The 13,142-nt window shown below is 43.7% G+C and overlaps 1 protein-coding gene across 4 annotated transcripts in view; it reads left to right on the plus strand.

Annotated features, from left to right (window-relative positions):
• The first annotated feature begins 971 nt into the window (after window positions 1-971).
• The window catches only part of LOC144727492 (monocarboxylate transporter 12-like), a 46,660-nt gene continuing 34,489 nt past the window's right edge, over window positions 972-13,142 (plus strand). The window contains exons 1-2 of one of the 4 annotated variants that reach the window (XM_078606357.1): window positions 1,127-1,399; window positions 6,422-6,444. The gene's annotated coding sequence lies outside the window, so the exon portion shown is untranslated. The other 3 variants (XM_078606359.1, XM_078606361.1, XM_078606358.1) reach the window with 3 other exon arrangements.

Below are 13,142 nucleotides of genomic sequence, written 5' to 3' on the forward strand. Positions count from 1 at the left end.
CGTGCTCCCGTTTTCAGCGGTTTCAAGTGACATTACATATTGTACTTCACGTGAAACACACTTCACTCGTGCGGTTTTATGAAAATAAATTAGCATTAAAAACTGCACGTGGTGCTCATTTGCACTGCGGAATGCCAGTAAACGCTCAATGCTGCGTCTGAATTTGAGTACCGCTTTTGATTGCTTTCCAACTTTCCGACGGGATGTCGCCTTGAGTTGGCCTCCTTCATTGGAGTTCCAGAAATAAACGCGTTTAAACATAGCACTTGTTTACAAGATCGCGAAGCTAATTTAAATAGGCATTTGAAGACTTTTATATGAAAATTATCAGAAGTGCATCGTGAATGTTTTTCAACACCAACATATACAAACTACCGCTTGGGTTTATCGCCACGTGGAGAGAATTTAGCTCCTGAAGCTCCCAGTCCACGGAGCGGAACTTCAGACAATGCAAAACAAAATGTTGGCACCTTAAACTCAGCTGTGGGGATATATTTTGTTTTTAAAGAGAAAGCCATACAAATGAGGAAAAGAGTGGTCCAGGCGATTCGTCATGGGGATTCGTTATGTGTAGTGGGTTCCACAGAGGCGCACACTCGAACACGTTTATTCTTAATACAACGGGGGAACCATATAACCACTTGACGGGATAACGATATAGGGTGGTGACCACCACGCGTAACTACGTAACCACTCGACGGGATAACTACATACTCGGAGCAGGTCAGCTAACTCCCTGCCTGGTCCACGATACTGTGCGCGAAGACCGAAGACTGAGCCGGGGGGTTCCATTCCCAGAGACGAAGAGCCCAGCTCGCTCTCGCGACTCGCCCTTGATGGCTGCCGCGTAGCCACGCCCCCTTCCAGATCCTTCTCGCAGACTCTGGGCCCACACCACGTGTCCCTCTCGCCTCCTCATTGGCCCTCGTTACTACCTCATCCGGTCACGTACCCGCTCGGGTTCACCCAGACTCCCTATGTCCTCACCTGACCTCTCGCTGCCACCCGAACTATGCCCCCTAGGGGCCCTTCCGTTCCGTGCTCATCCCGGAGCTCGAGAGAGACTCCACACCGACAGTGACCGCCCTTCTCTAGGTACCGGCGCTCCACCACAGAGACACGATACACGCCACGACATATGTATGCATGTGGATCATATTTCACACCGTACATAGGAAACCGTGCTCATCGGAGGTTATGTAATTGTCAGGCCTCACTATACCCGTCCTGATACACAGATTTTGTTTTTACACACAAGTGAAGTGTGTGTGGGATGGAAGCAAAGAGTTAATTGCCCATCTATGGAGATTATTAATGGGTGGAGTTATTTATAAGCAAATGAAAATGGGATTGTGGGTTCAGTCAGGGAAAAGGAGCGGAGGGGATCGCAGATCTTGAGGTAAGCTTATTTGTGTTCATCTCAAGTGTATAGTTAATATATGCAGTATTTTGTCTCTTAAGTGAATTTGAGTTATACTATCCACGAAGTTGTTATTTAACAATGGGGTTGGTCGTGCTAACCATGTCCATTGCTGTCCCAGGATCATCCTGTAAATTATACATTAGGATCTAAAGATTGCAGGTATAAACGCATTCAATAATCATTTAAAAATAAAAAGCAGCTCTCTCATATGGTTAAGTTAACAGGTAAAATGTAAATTTTGTAATAAGAGAAGTTCAGAATGATTTGTGTCAGCAATATTTATGGAACGTCTTGCTTACCAGCCTTAGAGCATCAGGAAGAGACATTGTATGATTTGAGTTTGTCTCTGGTCAAGTGTGTTGCATATGTAAATTGTAATCAAGTTATATTGAGGGGTGGATGCTGACTTGGTGAAGGGGATAATGCACACTGGCTTTGCAATCCAAAGGTTGCCGGTTTGATCTTCTGGAAATGTTTCTAAAATCTCTCAGCCTCTGTCCACCCAGCAGTATAAATGGGTTCACCAGTTAGTCGATGATGGGGTAAAGTGTGGGTACTCTGATACGTCTGGTCGGTGGGGGGAAGTAGGTAAATACCCTCTAGGGAGGCTCTCTACCAGTTGTGACAGTTGTTTTTGTTCCACATTTCCGTCCACTCTCTATTAAAGTCGGTATACCTAAATACATTGTACAAAGTATCTGAAGGCAGTCTGACGTGTTGATGAACAATCAACTGCGACGATTTTTGTTACTAGCAAGTCCTTTATTACATGTGAAATAAAATCACAGGACATGGTCTGCAAGAAGCAAGATACTGAAGCTGTGTTTATAGAGACAGCCTCGTGTCTTCATATACATGCACACAACAGATCCCATTCATAACTTCAATGGAAAATGGGAAAGGAAATTATGGTGGAATAAACAGCACCACTGTGTATGAAAGAAAAAGTTACATTTCAAAGGGTGGGTGTATCAACAGCGTTTGGAAACGGGCTCATTGTACGGCCTGCGTGACATCACACTTATTCTTGGTGTCGGCTGTAATTCGTATTTTCAGCTGCATAATTTTCTTCTTTGGTGCCGGTTGACACATGTGAAAGATGAAACAACGATTGAGCAGAAAGAAAGTAAATGCTTTAATGACTTTATCCTAGATTTAATTAATGCGGTCTATTGGGACATTTAAAACGACGTTGAAGGGATTACAGTGCATGGAAACTGCTGTAGTGAGAGCTCCGTGTAAGTTTGACATTTCTCAACAAAGGCGATGTGCACCTGGCAGGCAATCCACTTACAGGAAATGTTATGTAATTAGTAAATCACAGGGATGTGTAAGAACGGCTTTCCAAGAAAAGCTCAAGCATTATTGCTGGTGAAATACTACCGGTGAGCTAAACAGAGCATTGTTGTAAGTACATCGAGTAAAGGTGAAAGTGAACCATCTGCATTTGCTTGGTCACGCGACTGCTGGCAGAAGGGCCTCCTCTCGAGGGAGCTCTAAAGAGCGCCCTCTACAGTGGTGGTTCTCTACACGTGGTCTGCAATATTTTTCACTGCACACCGCACAATGAGCAGCATCAGCCACCTCAAAAACGTGAGTCAATAAAAGCAAATTGATTAACATTTTACAGTGCTTTAGAGTACAGGGTTTCCTCGCTTTATGCGCTAGTAGTAGATGCATTCCTAAAAAAGGGCGCAAAAAGCGAACCCGCTCGAGACAAGCTGCCTGCTGAGAAGCGCACGCAGTGCACACACAGTACACACGCAGTACACACACAGTACACACGCAGTACACACAGCACACACGCAGTACACACACACAGTACACACGCACTACACACACGCAGTACGCACACAGTGCACACGCAGTACACGCAGCACACACACACAGTACATACACAGTACACACGCAGTACACACACAGTACACACACAGTACACAGTACACACAGTACACACACAGTACACACACACAGTACACACACAGTACACAATACACACACAGTACACACACGCCGTACACACACAGTACACACGCAGTATACACACGCAGTACACACACAGTACACACAGTGCACCCGCAGTACACACACACAGTACACACACAGTACACACGCAGTACACACACACAGTACACACGCAGTATACACACACAGTACACACGCAGTACACACACGCAGTACACACGCAGTACACACACACAGTACACACACAGTACACACGCAGTACACACACAGTGCACACACAATGTTGTCCCACGTCTGACCACATCGTCGCGTATGAGTGAATTAAAACCGCATATATTGAATTTTGGGTAGAAATCGGTTTAGCCGCATATACGCGAAATCGCACAAACCAAACCCGCACAACGAGAGGGAAATGTAGGAGTTTTTTTTTTACTCTGTTGTTGGTACATGGTGTTCGGTGAAAGCTTGTTGAGTGTTGACAGTAGTCCATACAAGTGTTGGCCCACTTTTCCATGCTCGTCATACGTATTGGAAAAGTTGGGAGTCTCGTCCTGACACTTGTTTTACCCCACTGCACGTGACGTGCCGGATGACTGAGGCGTGCCCATTTATCCTGCTGGGTGAACAGAGGTGATGGGATTAAACAAAAAACTTGCCCAATGTTCCAAATGTTTTTTTAGGGAGATCGAACCCGGGGCCTCGGTAAGTCCAGAATCCTATTATTGCAAGTATAAGTATTTATTTAGCCACGAAAGCATTTCTGAGGCTCTGCGTGAAAAAAATATTGGGATCACTATTACAAAGCAAAAAAAGCCAGAACAAATGTGTCAATAACACTTCAGAAATAAAACATGTAATCGGTGACGTTTTGGGCAATGGCCTTCTTGTTCGCACGTTCAGACAAAGATGCCGGAGAGACGGACTTAATAATCGGGGTTGAGGACTGCACTGAACACCATGGTGCCTGATGAAAATTACAATTTTTAAGTATTTTCCGATGACCAGTTTTTAAATAGGCATCTGATTTGTTACCTAATAGTAACTATTGAGTCAAACAATCCCTTCCATTAAAAAAAAGTATTACTAAATAAACACCTTTATATTAAAAGTTAAATTCTGCTTGTGCAGCATCGCCAAATTATTTGCGTAACAAAGCAGTTCTTTAGATTTTGGTTTCCTTTGATCGGCGGTTATGTAGCACGTTATGCAGCGTTTCAGTTTTAGTCCTATCAAATTTCCTTTACAAGAAGCCCTTTGTCAGTGTTGGTACGAATAAGCAGTTGAAAGTACCTTGTTACCCTGTCAGTGATGTCAGATGAGTTGTAACACATTTATTGTGAGCAGTCTCTCCTGCACAGAAAGATGCACAACAATTAATGTGCACATTTGCGAAAATGCGCAAGAGTGTAAATTGACTGTATGTGTATGTCTGTCTCCAGTTCATTTCAGTGTTGACCAAAGAAAATACATTTTATGTGTTTTTGTCTTACGACTGTAGGACCATATTTAGCTAAACCATGAAATGCCACGACCGCCCGCACCCTTCTCATCAGGAGATGTTTCTCGATCCGCCTCGGGGCATTACAACTCGGCTTGAAATTAGATTTCCACTGATGCCAAATAGTTATGTTCTGAAGAATGATACTGTTTGTGCCGTGGGGTTATAGTCGGCACACCGGACTTGTCACAATGGGCTATGGACGTAGATTCAAACTCTTTATGAACGTCCGCAGCCCAACCCGGCTCATCGGAGGTGCAGCAATCGGCGGTGTTCACACTTCTCCACGCCTCTGTCCACTCTGCAGTACAGAACATGTACTGCATACGGAAAATTAGTCCACCACAGTGAGTCTATGATCGGCAAGTGGGGAAAGTGCGGGTACTCCTGAAGAGGGAAGAGTAGGCCGATATACCGTCTCTCGGAGCTTTACAGAACTCCCTCTAGTGGAGGCCCTGTTGCCAGCAGTGCCGTGAACGAACGCTTGCAAGGGCTGCTGCACCTTTCCCGACCAAATGCCCCTCGGTGTTTAAAGCCGCTGGTCTGGTTTTTCAACTCCCTCGACGCTTGCTTGAGTCACGATAAAAGATGACGCTTTATTGTTCTCTCTTTAATAATTACAATCACATTGACATGTGGTTGTTTGGGTTGTTTTCCATTGAATCGTACTCTTTCCCTTAGAGTACTTGCAAAAGTTGCTGTGATTATATATGTTATTTGAGAATGTAACTGGACATTCCAGCCTATCCTGTGAACCTGCATACTCACAGTTACACCGGCACTCGGATACAATGGTGGCACGGACATTCAGTGTCGTTTTAGAGTTGAATACGCTTGATGCAATCGAGGTCTAAATGCAATGCCAAATGTACATGTAATGGATGTTTATACAAATGTGTAAGTGTATCATGATGCAATGACGCATGACTGTGGTAATAAAAAGTGGTGCTTTGCTCAGTGAGGTAGAACACAGTAAACGTTTAATTGATTGGGTGTCTGTCGTTGGTCTCAGTCTGATGAAAAACAAAACAGAGTGTAACGTCTGCCATCTGCAATTCAAAAACTAATTATTCTACGCAGTACAATAACAAAACGGCTGTGCTAGCAGGGTTGTTAGGGCTTATATTGCTTGATAGATATTTTCCAAAACACTGCTATGCTAACATAAGGCATTACCACGAGATATCTATATATTTGGGGGGGGAAATGTTGTATCCGATAATCTTATAATCCTATGAACTGGTTTATGACAAGTAATGTGAGATGGAAGTAGCTTTCCAATATAATTCCTGGAGCAGCATTCCAGTCTCAAGTTAAGCTTGGCATGCTGATGGAAAGATAAATGCTGGAAAAAGCAGTGGGCGATGTCTGCGATATATCGCTTTATGACTAGAGTTGTGGTGGTGCTATTTCCACAATAGAATACAATATAAATGTTGACGATATTATACTTATTGTGATATCAGTTGTCTGTAACTTTGTCATCGGACTTTTAATTAATCCTGTATTGATCGTGTGCTTTGCTGTACTTTCAGCACGAAGCTCTACACAACTTAAGGTCTTCTGATCATTCTACCCTACAAAATATCATGCTCATACACCACATCCTTTCAGTTAAATTATACATAATTAACTACATCTACAAACGATGAAAATTATATATCACCGCCCAAATGACAATTACTTTGGAACATATTTTGTAAAGCACTCATTAAATGGTTAATATCCGCAGCACGTATCAATGGCATTACTGATAACGATAATTACGATGCAGAAATAATTTAAGATCGTGGATCCTATAATGTAACATCGTATATCAAATGTATACTACTTTATTACCGATAAAATACTAGAAGTCACCCCTTTATGATCATGCACTCGGAGAGTTCCGTCAACATTGTGCCGTGTGCCCCTTGCACCAACAGCCTGTAGAGATGCATGGGGGGGGGAGCTGTCTTCGTGTCTGTTGTCATGTAAACAATGATGCACCGCACTCCGCAGTCCACTGCTGGACCAAGCCCCCCCCCCCGCATTGCGTCCGTCGTGGGAGTTGTCTGACGCTCCCACGCTGGTCAGTGGGTGTTGGTGAAGAGCATGGGGGGCAGTCAAGGCCGGTCGGTGGTGTTCGCCGTGGCTGGGAATCAAACTCAAGTCGTCGTGTTCAGAGCGTGGTGTGCTCACCACTGCGCAATGGAGCGCGTGTGGGGTCTCAGATACATGGAGTGCTGCACTTTGATCGCTCATCCAGTCCCACTTGAGGACTCAAGAGGGCATACAGAATATTGTCTTCAAGGTCCTGGGGCTCCTGAGCCTCTGATGGATGTGGCTTACAAATATTAGCCTGAAGAAAAGGGTCTGTGCATGTTAGCGCCTTTGCGTAATGTTATGGGCAATGACACGGAAACACAGAGCGGGGTACAAAACCTCATGATCGCGCAATGTCACGCAAGGGCCACGTGGCCCTTTGTGTTTTAACTCTATAAATGTTATTACACAGCACAATTGGTACGATACACAAACATCTACTCTTACCGCCATTTATATTATGCCTAATGGAAGTAAATGGGAGAAGCATTTACCCAGGTGTGGGAAGTCACAGGCCGACAACAACAACAGGAGTAAACCTGCATTATTCTTGCCCAGTTATTCTGTTACCGTGGCATCGCCCAAACGCAGTGCTCACTGCATCTTGGCGTGCATTGTCGTGTTGCCTGCCACCCCCCGCGGTTTCCCCAGGATTGTCCTCTTGTTGAGATGGCTGCTGTTGTGGCAAATCTGTAAGTCTGCCCGGGACATTAAAACTCTTCTTTGATGTCAGTAGTAAAACGTACACCATTCCAGACAGTACGTTCAAGATGTTCATCGTTATGTGATATTTCCCGTTTTTATGCACCTAAGAGGTGGCAACCCTCGTGTGTTGTTGACGCCTTTGCGCTCTGTCCGCGCACCGCACGGCGGGGCAGTGTCCCCAGGCACCGAGCTGCTGCTGCTGAGAACTCAACCCACAGAACGCGACGTGGGGGTACAGTGTCTCCCAGGAAACTGAACAGGCGCCACGGTGGCGAGATGTTAACTCGCTCGCCTGGTATTCAGGAGGTCGTGGGCTCGATCCCTGATGTCTGTATATTTGGAGTTTGCATGATCTCCCCGTGATCACGTGGATTTTTTTCCGGGTCCTCCGGATTTTCCCTCCACATTTAGAAACATACGTTTAGAGTATTTGGCTCCTATACATTTCCACGTGATAAGCCGCTTCTTTGAGCTATCATTTGTGGCCAGGTCGCTTCTGAAAAAGAGCTACACAGCTCAGTTTGCGGTTGTTGGCGGGGGCGCCTGTCTTTTATGGGTTTGAGTGGCACGTTAATTTATTTTGCTAAGACTTCGCTGAGCTGTACTGCCTTGTTTTGGTAACGCTTGAAAAACATCTGAGGACACGGTCAGATAAAAGTTGCGGTTTGAACAAACTGCAGAGCTATTGAAGAGAGGGCCATAGCCCGAAACGTGCCCATGATATAGTTTTCATCTTAAAGCCACAGTGTTAATGATGAACGCGTTGAATCTTTTGGGCCCATTTAAGTCCAGCAGACAGCATTGCGAGTTAATACTTTCAAACGAAAAATGTCCATCTTTTTGTCAAATCCACTGTTGGATGAAGGCCTCCCCACTCTGTCAGCCATGGGGGTGGGGTGGGGGGCGGTGGGGTTGTCTGACCATTTTCACCAAACTGGTTCCCTTCAAGTTGCTGAATGGGAGCCCAGGACCAATTCAGATATTGCTCACCATTGATGGTATAGCTGTGGCCAGGAAACAAAGTCAGGACGATGGGTTCAATAGGCAGTGCACTGACCACAATGCCACTGCTCCACCCAGTATTAGTTGCACACTGACATAAAAACATATGTACATAGAATGCTGAGGACACTGTTTATATTCAAATTAAACTCAAAGCTCACTACCACGAGCTCTGTTAATTACGTGTATTAATTCACAAAGTCAAAATGATAACAATTTGGAAGCATCATCATCAGGTAATGTCTTCAATCTGAAGGTTGGCAATCACCTCCTAAACATCCCAATGTTTTGTGATTCTTGTAATAGCTTTATTTTACGTCATCTACAAATTTGTCCGGGCCGACCTCTTGCATTGCTCCACATGTTCTCCTGTCCATTATACAGGGTTATGCATTTATAGATGACCCCACTGATTTTATAATGACCCTCTTACTGTCTCTCCACAGCTGATTGAATATTGTGCAAGCGATGGCTGTATATCTTACAGAGGAGGCTTAACAGATTTAATAAGTGTATTGAGAATGTTGCGAGACGTGCAGAGGTATTTGGATTAAATGTTTCTCTATATTTTCTCCATATTACTTTAGTGGTCTATATGTAAATGGATCACCCTATATAAAGGATAAATTCCCTACCTGAGTCTCTCAGCACTTATCCTGCAGACGCCATTCTTCTCTGTGCTATAGTTATTGAATGCCGATTATTTCATTAGCCATTCTTTAAAAAACAAACTTTCGATATTAACGTTGTCTTTCCAGGGAATAATTTTCAGTACTCTCTTATAAAACCACAAATGAAGATTAATTTTTGTTTCAATTATCCATTTAGATTTGTAATGCTTCTAAATGCAACTGCATTTCCAGACACTCTACAAATAGGGGTGGAGATATGCACATCTTTAGGATTTTTAAAAATGTTTTTGTGTTGTTGTGGAGAGGCAGATTGCGGGAATCAAGAGATGATGTTGGAGTCGAAAGCAAATGAAGCCCGGGAGTCATGTGCAGTAAAGTAAAAACTTGTAAATGTTTACATGCTCACGCTTGCGCAGTTCTCATTTTCGTTGGTAGCCCTAAAACATTGAAAAATAAATACATTCCACATTCTTATGATGGGGGCAAGGCTACCCATAGTATAACAGCTGCTATAGTGCAGTGGCAGGTTATAATGAGTAGGGTCAGGTAAGTTGATGAGTGTGATCTACTGGTGTGACTCAAGCACACAATTATTCTGTCTGTGGGGCCACTTAATGACCTGTTATTTTTAAAACCTTTCCCATGTGACGCATGTGCAAACGTAATCCGGGTTATTCTGTGGGGGCAGAAACGCCAACTTCGTACTCGACCACTTCTGGTTATGAATCCCCTTACGCGATGTTTTCCAGAAGCGAATCAACGTCCGCCTAGTTTACGAATGTTTTCCCAAGTAAGCATTGCACTTGGGGTGTGCGATTTTCAGCCCAAAATGTCACATGTGCTCCCCATTAAATCCAGTGGGCACCACTGGAAGTGGCCTGCAGCTCTCAGAACAAAGACCACAGAAACAAACTGTGAAACAAAGAAAAGCATTAGCGTTACACTACGCCACAGCTAACATCAGTGGCGAGTAAGATCCGAGCCAGTGCTAGGTCCCACTTCAAAAACCCGCACTGACCAGCATGGTAAAGTATCATCAAATAACCCCCACGATGAGCGCGGTGTGGGGAGGCCTTCATCCAGCAGTGGAATACGCGTTTTTATTCTAATACTTTCATTTTCTATAACCTCATTCATGTTAATAGCATGCCATAACGCTGTGCATTAATTCTATATTAGGACCAAATCCCATACACAGCCACTACCAAGCAGATGAAAACCTTACGACCAAGCAAAACCAAAAGTGAATCAACAAAGAAATGGCACTACCTTGCAACAATGTGTTTTTACAACGTATTCCTGGACACTCCGATATAAAGTAACACAGCACATCCCGTATAAAAATGTAAATTACTGCTGCATAGGACGTTACACATACACACCATTACACAGATGAATGAAACAATACAATGACTACTGAAATACCGTTTCAAATTGTCAGAACACATGTGAACATAACCAGGTGAAATCCGACTGAAGCCTAAATTGGCCACAGAACAAAAATGTCAGCTTAACAAACTATAGAACGAATGCAACAGAGGCCAGGTTTAAGTTTTAAATAGCTCTACTGCTGCGTAGGTTCGCACAGATGTGCTGTATAGCTCTCAGCATGTGGGGAGAAATGTTGGACATCATACCAAACAACATGTGGCACAACCCAAACACACATGAGAGAGCTAGAAAGAGTTGTGTTTGTATGTACAACAGGAGTACGCATGTCACATATACTGGGTTTAAAGTTACATGTTTTAAAAATGTAAATGAGTGCCGTTTATTTTAATCAAAGTCTGGAAAATCGATAGTACAATTGCAAATGCATTGGTCGTTCCATTACAAAAATACACGAATGCCTTTATTTGTTGATGAAAAAATATGTAAATGTATTTTGTATGCAGTGAATGGGTTTTAATTCCATATCAGCCACACGTTACAGATTCCATCAAATCACAGATTTTAATAATCAAGCGTAAACTGTAAAACAATACACAAATCACAGGGTCAGCAGTGGACCATAAAGACGAACAATTCAGTTTCGGAACATGATCAGTTACTCAACTTAAATACGAAAACATTTGGGTTAAACATTATTTGAGTTATTCCTCCTACTCCTTGGAAATCCAGTGATATTGAGGCACGTGGATGAACATCTACACACGTGGGAACTTCCAGAGACAAATAAGGTTAACGCGTCGTGGGTACAACAAAAAACAACAACACGTATCATGAAGAGGAATATCTCACAATACTGGAATAAGGGATAACTGCATGTGAATGTGTGAGGCTGGGTGGTGTATTATCATGCAATTGACAAAAAACAAGACTTAATGCCATGAGAGGACTTACAGTTTTCCCAGGACAAGATGATCCTGGTGACCGGGACAAGTAGCAACCATGGAGACAAGCGATGAACACGTTAAAGCAATGTACCGTACACCGGTACGCGGTGCTTCATTAAAGCCGGAACAGTCCAGAACGCTGTACTGGGAATGAATTAATCTCACCTGTTTTTGTTCATCCATATATCTCATTATTAGAAACCCTCTTCATAGGATTATAGGAATATATGTTGTATTATGCAGGATGTGCTATGGATAGGTGTTCTTTGTACTTTAGTGGTTGTGCCGTGCACTCGTAATCCCTTACTCTAAGCCCAGTCGAGCAGTGTTCGGAGTATCGAGTGAGAAATAAAGCCGTGCCTGTAAGCGATGGGATTTAAACGGAGCACACCTGTTCATTATCACGACACATCACCTTAAATAGCAAGCATGTGAGTGTAGCCTTGCCAACCTGGACGCCACAAAGCAAGATCTTGCTTCCCACTGTCTGACAGGCAGCACGACCAATAACAGATGTGGCATTACGATATATAATTATGTCTGCGTTGCATTTTCAAATGGACGGCAGTGTTACATAATGCGACGGTCATATAGAGGGGGCTGACTTCGATGTTATTGTCAGAGTTGGCGTTTGAGAGGAGGGCGGTGGTGCTCGCTAACAGCACTTGCCCCAACAGTCTGTTAAAGGCTATATGGGGGATCTTTGTATTTGGTAAGTCTTAAACGCATGTGTACATAAACACATATTATATGTGGGAAAGCCTGGGAATTGAAGTAAAAGTATGCGTGTGGGTGACTTGGGATAACGGCTGAAATGCTTGCCTGTGTACAGGGGTACGGATTAAGCTCAGATTGTCACAATAACTCTTAGTGTTCTCTCGAAGGCTTGCGTGGGGCATGCACGTATATGTCGGTACTGGTGAGATTAATGGATGTTCATTAACATCACGAGCATGCACAGTCTTAGCATAGATTTAGATTCTGTGGGTAGAGCCGTGGAGGTGAGGTTCAAGGAGTGAACTGGGTGAGACCAGGTAGGGGTCTGTAACCTGCGGCAGCCGCGTGTAGCGGCTCTTTGGCTGCCCCTCGTGGGCAGCCGGTTTAAAAAAATAGATTTAATGTCATTGAACGTAAAGAAAGGGCAAAAACAAAAAAATAAACTCTTCTTCTTTGAAAGGTTGCCGACCCATGTGTTAGACGTATGTTTGGGCAGTGGTGTATGATGACCGCTGTAAGGCATGGGTTGTTGTGTTACATTTGGTGGGGGGTTGTGTGCAGGGCTTGCGTTCTCGCTCGATATTTTCCGGAACGATGTGAGGCAGACACTTGGAGTAGGGATTATCGGTGTAAGGCACTACTACTAGAGTACAAAGTACGCCTATACATAACGACTCTATTATATTGTATCGTATATTCCTGTAATCCTGTCTTGACAAAATAAGTATCATGAGGACCAAATGAGGCTCGATGGATGTGGCATGCCAAAATAATTTCCC

The sequence above is a fragment of the Lampetra planeri genome, chromosome 25 (assembly GCF_965212315.1).
Source record: "Lampetra planeri chromosome 25, kcLamPlan1.2.h2, whole genome shotgun sequence".
NCBI lineage: Eukaryota > Metazoa > Chordata > Hyperoartia > Petromyzontiformes > Petromyzontidae > Lampetra > Lampetra planeri.